General features: G+C 40.4%; 1 long non-coding RNA gene across 8 annotated transcripts in view; it reads right to left on the reverse strand.

Annotated features, from left to right (window-relative positions):
- Positions 1 to 12,821, reverse strand: part of LOC116647023 — a 72,784-nt gene extending 59,963 nt beyond the window's left edge. For all 8 annotated transcript variants that reach the window (XR_004302254.1, XR_004302251.1, XR_004302258.1 and 5 more), the window contains exons 1-4: positions 12,438 to 12,821; positions 6,854 to 6,976; positions 6,112 to 6,183; positions 5,788 to 5,993 (exon numbers count right to left, since the gene is read on the reverse strand). This is a non-coding gene — a long non-coding RNA (uncharacterized LOC116647023). The remainder of the gene's footprint in view (positions 1 to 5,787; positions 5,994 to 6,111; positions 6,184 to 6,853; positions 6,977 to 12,437) is intronic.
- Positions 12,822 to 12,826: the final 5 nt, after the last annotated feature.

Below are 12,826 nucleotides of genomic sequence, written 5' to 3' on the forward strand. Positions count from 1 at the left end.
AACCCTCTGAGGTGAGTACTACTATATTCCCAACCTATGGACAAGGAAACAGAGACTTGAGAAGTAATTTGTCCAAGGTCACACAGCAATTAAGAAATGAGGCAAAGACTGAAAGTCTAACTCCAGAGCCTGTGATCTTAACTATTACACTACACTACCTTATCATAATATAACGTGACAATCAAAGTAGTTAATATATATTCAAATGCTTAAAGCACTTGACACATGTTATTTTTACCTCATTAGAGAGGGTATCACTATAATTAATAGAGAGCATCACGATGTAAAGACATAAACACTGAGATTGTTAATTAGGGGTCCAGGGATTCTCGTCCCGACTTCTCCATAAATTAGCTGAGTGACTGTGACAAGTCACTTAACATTTGGGGTCCAAGTTTTCTCATTGTATACAGATGTATACATTTAAGTACCATTTAGATCCTGCTGGCTAGAAAATGATACTGTTTTGCCATTTTATGCTCTTTTGGATCCAGCTTCCTCTAACGTTCTGGCTCTAAGTTTTTTCTCACAGGACAAATGTTGCATTTTTCTCCCTTGCTCTGGCTTCTAACTGCTTTGAGTTCACACACAAGATTATCAAAAAGTATAACATGCTCAGAAAAATCAGTGAACCATGGAAAGAGGACTCTTGTTTCTTTTCAAAGCTTTGCTTCCTTTGTTTTGTTCTGTTTTGAGTAGGTAATGCATGGGCCTTGTCCGAAAGTTAAAACCCTATCACAAGGCACACATTGAGGAGTCTTGCTCCCTCCCCTGACCCTGTCTACCCTGTCCCTACTGTTCCGTTTCTTTTTTTTTTATTTATCCTTCTGGTGTTTATCTATACAAGTTCAAGCCATATGAAAGTAAATTCTTATTTTCTCCTCTTTCTTAAACAAAAGATGATACATTATATTCACTTCGTTTTCTTCACTTAACAATATACCTTGGAAATCTCTTGTGCATCAGTACACAAAGAGCTTCATTTACTTTTTTTTTCAGCTGCGTATTATCTCATTGCAGGGTAGTACCATAGTTCATTTAATCTCTGAATGAAGGACACTTGAAGGGCATTTTTAATATTTTGCTAATACAGACAGTAATGCGAATAAATAACACTGTTCACACATCATTTCAGACTATACAGCTATAAACACAGGACAAACTCCCAGGAGTGGAATTCGTGGGTTAAATGAATTTATAATCTGTATAAATATTATCGTATTGCCCTCCACAGAAGTCAGACCATTTTACACACCAACTAGGAGTATATCAGATGCCTCACGGACTCACCAACATCGTGTTGTCAAATGTTGGATTTTTATTTAACAGATCATTTATCTGTTAGGGAAAATGGCAGGCAGAGTGATTTTAATTTGCTCAAAGACAAAGCTTTTAAAAAAGAGTTGGGAAGCTGAAAAGCTGGTAAAAATTTAAAGTTTGGTAGAAATGGATTCTTCAAAGCAGACCCCAAATCTGAGGCTACGCAACAGAGTAATATTCAGAAACTCCTGTAAATGACGACTGACATTGGAATAGAACAAAAACAATTTTTTGTAACCCAAAGCTGTGTGTCAATCAAGTCCAAGGAAATCTGGCAATTGCTCTCTAGTTACTCAATCTTAATCCAAAGAAATCACTTGCTGCCCTACTGGAGCCTGGCTTTAAGCTGTCCCACAATACTATTAACTGAGTTTTTTTTTTTTTAACTGTTGTTTTTTACTCTAGTCTGGCCTGTGCGGGAACCAAGCGCAAGCCAGCCCCAAATGTGCCATTCTGGCACGCAGATGATTTCAAGCTTTCTTCATTAAAAGACTCAGGAAGAAATTTTACTGCCTAAAAGAATTTATTTATTTATTTATTTATTTATTAAAAAGATCTTATTTATTTATTTGACAGCGAGAGACACAGTGAGAGAGGGAACACAAGCAGGGGGAGTGGGAGAGGGGGAAGCAGGCTTCCCGCGGAGCAGGGAGCCCGATCTGGGGCTTGATCCCAGGACCCTGGGATCATGACCTGAGCCCAAGGCAGACGCCCAATGACTGAGCCACCCAGGTGCCCCTTCCTAAAAGAATTTATATCGTGGACCTGCTCTAGGAAGAGAACTATCACCATAGATACCTATGTTGTAATATGAACTGGGTATGGTAGACAGGGAGCAGCCTAGCAAGGTCTGTTTCATCAAAGTCCTCGCTTTGTCCCATTGTTTCTGAATGGTCCAGAAAAACATTTGTTTACCAAACATTTATTCTTTTTCATCTTCCTGTGAATTGTTTTCTTTCCCTCTAAAATTCCAGACCCCTTACCCCCTTTTCCTTAGTTTAGGATGACATATATACCTCATTTAACTGTCTTTGGAATCTTATGTCTTTGTGGATTCCCTGTAAAACAAAATTAAATTTGACTTTTTTCCTGTTGATTTGTTGCATGTCAATTTAATTTTTAGATCAGCCAGAAAAACCTTGATGGATAGAGTAAAATCTTTCCTCCCCAACACCAGCATATTAACAACTCCAAATTAACATCTGCATATTAATTCCAAAGGCAAAATATACTTTTAATGTTTTGAACAGATATCATAGAGCAAAAATGGCAGGAACAAGATGAAAAATAACTGGAAGAAATCCCTTTTTATACTGAGTTAATCTCTCTTTTCACACATACATAATCATGTACACAAGCGCACATACACACATCAGCACATGCATTTCTTTCAGATTCAAAGAAATGAAAATGTATAGATTCCATTCTATTTTTTTCTCTCAAATCTAAAGGTGAAAACATTCATTTTTGATAGAATGTAATATAAAATATGTAGTACATTTTCTGTGTTTGTATATTATAAAAACCACTATACTGAAGGCCATCTGGTATCATTTCTTTTGGTAACACCCTAAACCTTCATTTAATTTAAATGTAAACTTCAACAAACTTCATTCATCAGTAAAATGGTAACGATGCTGATACCCACCTCATAGGGTTTTTGTGAAGATTAAATAACTCAAAACATGTAAAGCACCTAGAAGAGTACTTCGAGTAAGCATTCAATAAATGTTAACTATTATCATATTTATTCTCTTGTAATACTTTTCAGTGACTGTAGAATCTTTGGTAGCCACAATGGTAGGTACAATACATATTATTTCTATATGTTGAGGAAAGTCTTGAAACTTTAATTAATGAATAGCGATCAGAATCAGCTCAGATAGTAAGAGTGATGATGGAAAGGATCCTCTACTGGTTAGTGTAAATGCCGAACTTGTTTGATATTTAAACTCAAACGTGGGGGCAAAATAATGGCCCATGTATATATGTCCATGCCCTAATTCTTGGAACCTGTGAATATGTCACCTTATATGGCAAAAGGTATTTTTCAGACATGATTAGAAGTAGGGACCTTGAGAATGGAGATTACCTTAGATCATCCAGATGGGCCCCAATAAATCACATGAGTTGTTAAAAGTGAAAACCTTTCCTGCTGAGGTAAAAGAGAGATATGATAAAGAAAGGTCAGGGAGGGGCACCTGGCTGGCTCAGTCAGAAGAGCATGCAACTCTTGATCTTGGGGTCCTGAGTTGAAGCTCCATGTTGGGGATAGAGATTACTTAAAATAAATAAATAAATGTTAAAAAAAAAAAAAAAAAGAAAGATCCAAGAGATGTGATGATATCAGGACTCAATCAACTGACCAGATGTTGCTGGTTTCTTGAAGCTAGAAGTGAGCCCAAGAATGCAGGTGGGGGCAAAAAAAAAGGCGCCTGGGTGGCTCAGTGGGTTAAGTGTCTGCCTTCGGCTCAGGTAATGATCCCAGTATCCTGGGATTGAGCCCCAAGTCAGGCTCCCTGCTCGGCGGGGAATCTGCTTCTCCCTCTGCCCCTTCCCATGCTCGTGCTCACTCTCTCGCTCTCACTTTCTCTCAAATGAAGAAAAAAAAAAAAAGGAATGCAGGTGTCCCTCTTGAAGCCAGAAAAGACAAGGAAACAGATTCTCTCCTATAGTTCTATAAAGGAATGTGGCCCTACTGATGCCTCAAGTTTAGCCCAGTGAGTCCCATTTCAAATCTGACCAACAGAATTGCAAGATAATAATTTTGATATGGCTGCAAAAGAGAACTAATACATAAGGTAGCAATCTTATGCAAGGACGTAGTATTTACAGCCATTTACTACGTGTTTTGTACTAAAAAATTTAAAGTGACATATTGTGAATGAACAGTACCACAAACCATACATTCTCCTGGCTTAGACCCTTTGAATTAGGTGCACAATAGGCCAGTCTGTTGTTCTACAAACATTTAAGAGGACTTAGTCCAGGCCTGAGGCTAAAGAAGACTTTTGAGCTATTGGCAAGAAAATCAAACCCCTGGTATCACTCCAGGGCATTGCTCAATCTGTCTCTGCCTCACACATATGCGTATAAATGCACTGGGTGATTTTCTCATGCCTGGTGAAACTAGATCTTTGGAAACTTTTGGCAAGAAGTAGTTTGGCCCAAATTTCAGAAATTAAAAACATAGCCTACACTGCATTTTTTAAATTGTAGAGTTGAAAGAATTTCTGGCCATTTTCTCCAACTTAAAACTGAATGAAAATGAGTTAACATTGTGCAGCTCACCTTTTTCAATAATAGCGTGAATAAAGCGCTACCAATCTATGTTACTGATCTCTACTACAGTATGGTCCTGAAAACAAAATATGCCAACACTGAAATATCAGAATTCTATAAATATCTCAGAGGTAGTTAACCTATATGTAAATCCAATTAGAATCTATCTTCTGAAGTACTTAAATTTTAGGGGCGCCTGGGTGGCTCAGTTGGTTGAGCGACTGCCTTCGGCTCGGGTCATGATCCTGGAGTCCCAGGATCGAGTCCCGCATCGGGCTCCCTGCTCGGCAGGGAGTCTGCTTCTCCCTCTCCCACTCCCCCCTCTTGTGCTCTCTCTCTCTCTCTCACTCTCTCTCTCAAAAAAAAAAAAAAAAAAGTGAAGTACTTAAATTTTAGAACAAAGTAAATAACCCTTATTTTTATTTTCAACCACAATGTGGTCTCTATATCAATTTTTTAAGATTTACTGATACTTTATTACCCAGGACACTGTCAATTTTTATGTGTTTCCTCTGTACTTAATTGGAAAATTAGATTATTTAACTAAGTATGGGTTACCAAATGTGTCAAGTTTATTAGTCTTACTGAATATTTGATCTGTTAATTACCAAAAGAAGTATGTTAACAATCTCCCTATGTGATTGCATATTTGCCCATTTTCCCATGAAATTGTTTTATATAAAACATATATTCATAAATATATGCTGTATTGTTAGAGACTTGTAAATTTAGAGTTGCTGGACATTCCAAATTAATTTAAATGCTTAGCATTTTTTAGTGACCATATTTATCCTTTATAATGCATTCCCACCCACATCTATTTAATTGGCTTTAAATAAAGTCCCTTTAATTGGACAGCAATACAGCAACCTATCTTTTGATTGTATTTACCTGATATTTTTTTTATCCTTTTATACCTTTTATAATTTTGATATATTTCTTCTAAATGTCATAGAGTCAGAATTTCTGTATCCTCAACAAAAGTCTGTCTTTTCATTGGTGTATTTAATCCATTTACTTTTGAGATATTGGAACTTATTTTCAAGATTTCATTTTATTCTTTTAAAATATGTGCTTTAAAATTTTTTTTTTTCCTTTCTTTTATTCTTTCTTTTGGAGCTTAAAGGATGTATTTGTCAGGATCAAGGCTAAGCTGTGGTAACAAAAAGTCTTTAAAATAAGTACCTTAAGGAGCATCCATGTCAACTTCTCTCCCGTGAAGCATTTCAGAAGCAGGCTGGGCTTGCAGAGCAGGCTGCAGCAATCAATGCTGGGAGGCAAGTCGGCCACATGCAGTCACACGGGAACCCACGCTGGTAGACCGGCTCTGACCGTCTGTCATCTCTAATACTTAGCTTCTGTGTTTGCCTCCCACGTGATCACCCTGGTTGCTGAAAGGAAAACAGACAGAAAGGAAAACAAAGAGCTTCCTTTTAAAAAGACTATCTGTTGCACACATCACTTCTACCTCCATGGCTTTAGCAAAAGCTGTTACAGGGACACACTTACCTACACAAGCAACTGGGAAACGTGGTCTCTGGTGAGTAAGGCATGTGCTCAGCTAAAATGCAAGATGTTCTGCTACCAAAAAGAAGAAAGGGAGAGAGGATTGTGTCAATAACACTTTCGGTCTTATTACTGATTACATATTGGTTCAATAATATAATTCTATCTTGCTCTTATTTTTATCTTCTCATGAGATCATAGTTGGTGTTATTATTTTACAACCAATTGTTATTTAGATTTACCCACATGGTTGCTAATTTTTTGCTTATCATTTCTTCTTGCCTCTTAGTCCTTCCTTTTGGTTTCAATTTCACTATTCTTTTTTTTTTTTAAGATTTTATTTATTTATTTGACAGAGAGAGAGAGAGAGAGCGTGCACAAGCAGGGGCAGAGAAAGAGCGAGAAGCAGGCTTCCCGCAGAGCAGGGAGCCCGATGCAGGGCTTGATCCCAGGACCCTGGGATCATGACCTGAGCTGAAGGCAGACGCTTAATGACTGAGCCACCCAGGTGCCCCTCAATTTCACTATTCTTAAAGAACATTGTATTAGCTATCTATTGCTGCATAACAAATTGCTCCAAAGTATAATGAGTGGAAACAACATTTACGATCTGTTTCTGGATCTGGGGTGGCTTCGCTGGGCCCTCTGCTTCAGGGTCCCTTAGAGGCCACAGTCAGGGTGTCAGCTGGGGATTTAGTCATCTCAAGGCCCCACTGAAGAAGGAGCTGCCTCCCAGACCACTCACATGGTCGTTGACAGGATTCAGTTCTTCGTAACTGGATAACCAGACGAAGGTCTCAGTTCCTTGCTGGCTGTTTGCTAGAGGCTGTCCTTAATTCTTTGCCACGTGAGTGTCCCCAACCCGCAGCTTCTTCATCAAAGCACATAAACCAAGAGGGCAACAGAGGAAGAGAACCAGTAAGACAGAAATCAAAGTCTTTTGTAACATAATGCACAAGTGACATGTCGTCATTTTTGCTGTATCCTATTTGTTAGAAGCAATCACTAGGTCCGGCCCACGCTCAAGAAGAGGGGATTACATCTAGGTGTGAATCCCAGCAGGTGGGACTCACGGGAGCCATGTCAGAAGCTGCCTACCAAATACCCTCTTTATATAAGTTCTTCCAGTGAGTCTGAGAGCAAGAGCTCTATTAATTTTTGTTGGTTTAAAAATGTCTTAAATGTCTTCATTTCTGTCCCATTCTCTTTCCTTCTGGGACTCCAAACAGAAGTGTGTTAGACCAGGGGCGCCTGGGTGGCTCAGTTGGTTAAGCGACTGCCTTCGGCTCAGGTCATGATCCTGGAGTCCCGGGATCGAGTCCCGCATCGGGCTCCCTGTTCAGCAGGGAGTCTGCTTCTCCCTCTGGCCCTCCCCCCTCTCATGCTCTCTCTATCTCACTCTCTCTCTCAAATAAATAAATAAAATCTTTAAAAAAAAAAAAAAAAAAGAAGTGTGTTAGACCATGTGATATCATCTGACAGCCCAACAATGCCGTGTTCTTATGGTTTTCTAGTCTTTTTTCTCTTTGAATGTCATTCTGGAAACTTTCTATTGCTACGTTTTCAGGTTCACTGATCTTTGCTTCCGCGGTGTTACTGACTTCCAACCTTTGTATATTTAGACACTTAAAACACCTCCAAATGGCTCACCATCAGAGGAAAAACAGCATGGAAATCTGATAATACTTAAACCAAACAATACAGAAAATATCACGTTTCAAACTCTTGACATAGCCAAACACACTTAGAGGAACCTTAAATACTTAGAGAAATTAAATACTTCTTTTAAAAATCAAATTGAAAACTAATAAACTAAGTATCTAGATCAAGAAGTTAGAAAAAGAACAAATAAGTAATCCCAAGAACATAGAATGAAACAAATCATAAAGATAAATGAATAAGGGGCACCTGGATGGCTCAGTAGGTACACTGTGTGATTCTGATCTCGGGGTTATGAGTTTCAGCTCCACACTGGGTGTAGAGACCACTTAAAAATAAAATCTTTAAAAAAAAATGAGTAAGATTAGGGGTGCCTGGGTGGCTCAGTCGGTTGAGCATCTGCCTTGGGCTCAGGTCATGATCCCAGGGTCCCGGGATCGAGCCCTGCATCGGGCTCCCTGCTCAGCGGGAAGCCTGCTTCTCCCTCTCCCACTTCCCCTGCTTGTGTTCCCTCTCTCACTGTCTCTCTCTCTCTCTGTCAAATAAATAAAATCTTTAAAAAAAAATGAGTACGATTAGAAAACAAAGATATAGCACAGAAAACCACTGTCCAAAGCTGTTATCTGAAAAGACCAATAAAACAAACTTTTGCTAAGATTATTCAAAGGAAAAAGACTCAGAAAATAATATAAGAAATATGAAAAAAGACTCAGAAAATAATATAAGAATTATGAAATGTAGTTATAGATATATCAGAGATTTTTTTTTTAAAAAAAGATAAAACTAGGAAAAAAATTTATGCCAACAGATTTTGAAAATCTAGGTGAAATATACTATTTATTAGAAAATTATAACGTTTTTTTAAAGGGGGGGGTAGGGCAGAGAGAGAATCTAAGTTCCACGCCCAGTGCGGAGCCTGAAGTGGGGCTCAATCTCACCACACTCAGATCATGATTTTGAGCTGAAATCAAGAGTCAGATGCTTAACTGACTGAGCTACCCAGGCGCCCCAGAAGATTATAACTTTTAAATCAGCTTTTGAGTAAAGAGAGAACATGAATAAACCTGTAAGTATAGCAGATAAATAAAGGGAAACAAGTCTTTATCTTGCCTTTCCCATACAGGTTCAGAGGAGATCTGAATAGAAGATGAAGGCAAATCTGTCTAGAGAAGTAGTCTAGGTGATCAATGGAGAAGGAATGATAGGATTAGAACACCTGCATTTTGCAACCCCAAGCGAATTGTTCATCACCAGTGGCTCACGTGACAAAAAAAGACAACCAACTATTAACATTTGAAGGATAGGGGCGCCTGGGTGGCTCAGTCATTAAGCGGCTGCCCTTGGCTCAGGTCATGATCCTGGGGTCCTGGGATCGAGCCCCACATCGGGCTCCCTGCTCGGCGAGAAGCCTGCTTCTCCCTCTCCCACACCCCCTGCTTGTGTTCCGTCTCTCGCTCTTGCTGTCTTTCAAATAAATAAATATTTTAAAAAAAATTTGAAGGACACATTAAGAAGTTAAGAAGTATATAAAAAGTAATCTTAACAAAGAAATGGGACTTGAAACTGAGCAAGTCACTTGATCCAAGCTCTTATTTGCATGTAACAATTTAATTGTAAGCTGTGACAGAGGGATTTCTAGTGTGTAAGGCTCCCAAAGGTGCGTGTGTCAGAGAACGGTTCCTCTAAGAACTGGAGTCCTGGAGACCGGTTCTAAGTCAGCCAGGTTCAGGCTGCCAACATAACCTGCAGAGGAGAAAGGCCTGATACGGGACTGATGGGCGGTGGAAGGCAGAGTTTGAGGGGGGTTGTGTGTCCAGCTGGGCAGTTTGTTTTATGCTATAAATAAATGGTGATAAAATGTCACTCAAGGATTTTCAAGAAAGTAACAGAATCATACCAGTATTTTAATGGGATCAGCCTACTAGCAGTATGGAGGATGTCTTAGAGCAAGACAAGACTGCAGGCAGGAAAGTCAATTAATTTAAATATCAGTTATATCTTTATATTTAGGAACCATACCAGTATCATCAGCCATATTAATAAATCACCTGGGGGTAGAGTAATTTCTTGTGGTGAAATCTACTTAGGTCTAATTTTGTATTCTTTTTAAAAAATTAGATAATTGCTGACCTTATTCCTAACTTATAGGGACCCGGTAGACTCTAAAGCATCTACTATCGAATACAGAGTTGAAAAATGTGACATGTAAATACACATTAATATATAATAATAGGGGTACCTAGGTGGCTAAGTCAGTTAACTGTCCAACTCCTGATTTCAGCTCAGGTCATGATCTCCGGGTTGTGAGATCGAGCCCCGTGTCAGGCTCTGCACTGGGCATGGAGTCTGCTTGAGAGTCTCTCTCTCCCTCTGCCCCTCCTCCTGCTCTCCCTCTCTTAAAAAAAAAAAAAAAAAATATATATATATATATATATATATATGATAAAATTATATGTATAAATACATAATAAAATATAGTAAGAATAAAAATATCATTTCTTGTGTTTATGCCCTGGACTTGGGACCAAGAAGACCTAGATTTACAGTTTGGATCTACAGCTCACTAGCAGTATGATTCCAAGAAAACCATCACTGGGCACCTCAGTTTCACCTGTAAAGTAAGAGGGGAGGGATTATTTTCTTCACTGCTGTGTCTGCGGCACTCGCATGGTGATCTACACATTGTTTATGTCAAAAAATATTTTTTGATTAAAGGCATTTATTGATTAAAGGCATGTCTACTCTACAGAGTTGCTGTGATAATGAAAGGAGATACACACTGTGAAAGGTCCTAACACAGCTCTTAACAGAGACGTTATTAAATGGCCGCTTTGTGCCAGGTGCTGGGCAGACGAAGATGAGTAAGACAGCATCCTTACTTCGGTAAGCTTCTGCCTAGAGGGGCTACATAAAGTATGTACGATGGAGCACACAGTACCATGAAGTGCAGAGTAGGTGCTCAATAAACACCGAATCTGAATTTTTATGACACTTTTCAGTTTACAAAGCACCCTCACGAACATTACTCTATTTGAAATAACAGGTACTATCAGTTTTACAAGAACAGACAGAGGTCTTAGGCATTCAGCAGAGGGGAAGGATGATCGGTTGGGATAAACAGGCACAACTTCATGGGAAAGACATAATTTGAAATGAGCTTCAAAATATGGACAGATTTTGACAGGAGTGAAAGATGGAGAGGTGGAAGCTTTTTGTTTTTTTAAATAGGCTCCAAGCCCAAGGTAGGCCTTGAACTCATGACCCTGAGATTAGGAGTCATGTGCTCTACGGACTGAGCCAGCCAGGTGCCCTGGGGATGGGAGTTTTATAAGATGGAGAAATACATAAATCCCCTCTGGAATACTGCTGAGTTGATATTTGTAATCTTTGGAATCAGGCCTTATCCATCTTTGAAAATCCAGAGAACATTTTTTCCATCTTTAATTTTCAGGTACATGCTTCAGGAATTGTCATGATTACTAATGGAAGTTACACGACAACATTCATTTATTCGCAAATCTTTACTGCCCACTTGATATGCTCAAAGCCATGTCACGGGTAGTATGAGGGCTACTAAGATGAACAATGTATATAAATTACCCCACAAGACACAAAGCTGGAAGCACTAAAACCCAGCTGAAGCTGGATCTGTTGAGAGAAGAGAGAAGAGAGAACATTTGCACTCCCTGCCCCTCCCGTTTTCTTCCTACAATTAATTCATCTCACTGAAGATTTGATCTTATAAAAAAAAATGAACTGTTCTTTAGAACTTCCTCTTTCCGACTACTTGTCGGGTTTGTTGTGCCCTTTCCAGCCTGAAAGTCTTTCTCTTTATGGGAAGATTTAGACAATCTGGGAGCCAAACGACTGCCCTCCTTCTGCCATTAGGTTCAATGCCCAGCACACCTTGTCTCAAGAAACTTTACTCAGGTCTATACTCTCTTGTTCTGAATATTCTTTAAAGTATCTTTTATTGTGTTCAGCACAATTTCTGCAAAATCCACTTGACTATGATCTTTAGCGTCTTTAAAGATGACTTGAGGGAGGGGGCCCAGGAAGTTATCACATTAATGTTCGTGACGCACTATGTATGCCATTGTGCGTTTTTTCTGTAACCCTCAGAACGGCCCTGGAGACTGGAACATCTTATCAGCGTTTAAGTGTTTTGGAAACTCTGATCCTTGAGGACAATAATTCATCCAAGGTCTCAGAGCTCAGGAGTGGCAGACCTTGGATTTGAACATTGCTATTTCTGACCTCAAAGCCCATGTTCTCTCCACCACAACGTATCAATCATGATAACGTGTATTTTTAATCTCATCTTCCTTGCGTTTTGTAGAAGCCCCTAAGAAAAAAAACTCAGTTCATCAAAAAGTTTCCAAACACATGGATTTCATGTGCTGAACAAGCATTTATTTACCCTGGATTATTACCTTTCTCCAGTATCCCCGAGTTTATTCATTATTGCGACCTTTATAACCGTACAATCCTAATCGTTCCTGTGTATCACGTCTGTCGGCACCGTGAAATTTCCTACTGTCCTTGTTTGACAACGCCCAGACTTCATTTCCCCCCCCAGTCTGAACTCCAGGATGATGATCGCCCACACTGGTTTTTGTTTTGAAGAGGGAGAAGGCGAGAGGAGCGAGGAACAGACGCGGTTTCGTTACCTGCGGGCCGTCTCACCTCCCCTTTCCGTCCCACGTTCGGCTGCCTCGTAGAACTCACCGTTCCTGCGCGCCCACGCGGACGGAGCGGCAGGGCGCCGGCCACCTGCTCGGTAGGCGCGCCCACCCCGCGCTCAGCCCCGCCCCCTGGAGGCCACACCCGCCCGGGAGGCGTGGGAACGGGCAGGGGGAGGCGCCGCACTCGGGGTGCCGCCGGGTTTATAGGTCACCCGGAAGGCGCGCGCAGCCCGCGGCCGCCGCACGGAGCAGGCCCTCGCCGGGACCCCAGCCGCCGCGCTCCTCCCCACGGGTCCCCGGGCGTCCGGCGCCGGCACAGCGGCCCGTTCGCGCCCGCCGAGCCTCTCGCGGCCGCTGCCGTGCGGCCTGCGTCG

The sequence above is a fragment of the Phoca vitulina genome, unplaced genomic scaffold, assembly GCF_004348235.1.
Source record: "Phoca vitulina isolate PV1807 unplaced genomic scaffold, GSC_HSeal_1.0 scaffold38, whole genome shotgun sequence".
Lineage (NCBI taxonomy): Eukaryota > Metazoa > Chordata > Mammalia > Carnivora > Phocidae > Phoca > Phoca vitulina.